The sequence below is a fragment of the Pinus tabuliformis genome, chromosome X (genome assembly GCF_031772625.1).
Source record: "Pinus tabuliformis cultivar Carrire ecotype Pingquan chromosome X, CPIR1, whole genome shotgun sequence".
Classification (NCBI taxonomy): Eukaryota; Viridiplantae; Streptophyta; class Pinopsida; order Pinales; family Pinaceae; genus Pinus; species Pinus tabuliformis.
Genome location: NC_142308.1, coordinates 714,973,338 through 714,975,509, shown reverse-complemented (window position 1 = coordinate 714,975,509; position 2,172 = coordinate 714,973,338).

The following is a 2,172-nucleotide window of genomic DNA, read 5'->3' as shown; positions in this document are numbered from 1 at the left end:
GATTTCGAAGTAATTGTGAAGCGAGGACGATTGAATGCAGGGCCAGATCATATGTCGCGTATTGAAACAAGAGAGGATCCTACTAATTTGGAGGAAGGACTACTTGATGCACAAATCTTTATGGTGTGCATCACAAACAATAATTTTGAAGATATTATACACTTCCTGACAACGAGAATGGTTCCAGAAGCGTATACTAGTCAACAAAAGAAGGAATTGGTGGTGCGCGTGATAGACTTTTCTGTCATTGTAGGAAATTTGTATAAAATGGGATCAGATGAAACACTGTGATGCTATGTGCCTGAGTTTCAAAGGAACAACATCCTCACTGAATCTCATGGAGGAGCTGTGGTAGGACATTATGCAAGAAAAGCAACAACGCAAAATATTTTACGCGCTGGGTTGTGGTGGCTGACACTGCATAAGGATTCAAAAGCTTATTGTAGGGAATGCAATGCATGTCAGAGGACAAACAAGCCATCACGGAGGGATGAGCTGCCTCTAAAATTGAAGATGTCATTGTAGTCATTCGAGAAGTGGGTGATTGAATTTGTAGGACCAATTCAGCCTCCTAGAAAGAAGACAGGTGCACAATACATCATCACCGCGACTGAGTATTTGACCAAATAGGTGGAGGCGCAGCTCATGAAGGATTGTATAGGAACAACAACATCAAAATTCCTCTTTGAGTATGTGCTGGCGAGGTTTGGTTGCCCGAATATTTTGATGAGTGATCGCGGTACACATTTCCTTAATGAAACGATCAACTTGTTGATGGAGGAATTCCAGGTTTATCATAAGAAGAGTACGCCATATCACCCACAGGCTAATGGGATGGTGGAAGAATTTAATAAGATATTAGAGAATGTGTTTTCGAAGGTTTGTAATGTGCAAAGGAATGATTGGGACGTGCACGTAATCATGGTGCTATAGGCTTACAGAACAACTTGCAAAAAAGCTGACTAGACAAACTCCTTTCAGGCTAGTTTATGGCATAGAAGTTGTGATGTCGATGGAGTATATTGTACCTAGTCTGGGCATAGTGACATTCATAGGAATGGAAGATCGCGGAGCCCTGGAATATAGGCTCACGCAGCTAATAGAGCTTGAAGAGGATATATTTTTGGTTGGATTCCATCATCAAGTTCAAAAGGAGTGCGAGAAGGCATGGCACGACCAGCACATCAAACTACGCACCTTCAAGGTAAACAATTTGGTTTTATTACATGACAACAAGTTTGATAATTTTACAGGAAAATTTTGGATGCATTAGTTGGGGCCATTTTTCATTAAGGGGATTATCAATGGTGGAGTAGTTCAGTTGGTGAAGTTGAATGGAGATCCCTTTCCAGGAAAGGTAAATGATAGCCGATTGAAGCCATATACCGGGGATCCGACCAGATGACTATATGAGGGAAGTGATGGGCCTCTAAGTTAGACATAAATTAAGGCCCATGCCTCTAAATTAAAACATAACTTAAGGCATATGACCATCCTTCGTCACATTAAACCTCTCTTTCTACATTATATAATTTATTTTTAACTTTAATATATTCATTAGGAAGGTTTATGAATAATTGGATATTTGTGCTTAATATTATTTATTTTTGTGGAATATTATGAGAATACTGGGCAGATTATGAAGATTTGGAGGAGGAGATAATTTAGGGACTTGTTCCCTACTACAGGAGGATCAATAATAAATAATAAATCAACAAGATATTATGGAATTATGGCACACATTTTGGAACTCCAATGATTGAGAAAATCTAGGAATGTGTTCCACTAATCAAGGGACTAGATCCACTAATCAAGGGATTTTGGTGGGGAAATATTCGTCCATTCATGGGGAATTATTCCTACTCATTTTGTATAAGTACCAAGTCAAATTTTCCTCTAGAGATAGATTTTTCATTAGTCTCCTTGTGGAGAGAACTCGTATTTCTACAGCTCCATTGTATTTTCTTGCAGAGATGTAATTCTATTGATGAAAATAATGAAGATTGGTGTCATGTTCAGCTTCTAAATATTGTTCTCCTCCATAGGTCTCTGAGTTTCCTTGGGCTTGTCCATCCTAGGAGACTCAGATCCCTTTTGTATCATTTTCTTTCCTTCTTTTCACTACTTATTCACATGCATCTCTAGTTTTTATTTCTTTCTATTTTTGCATTT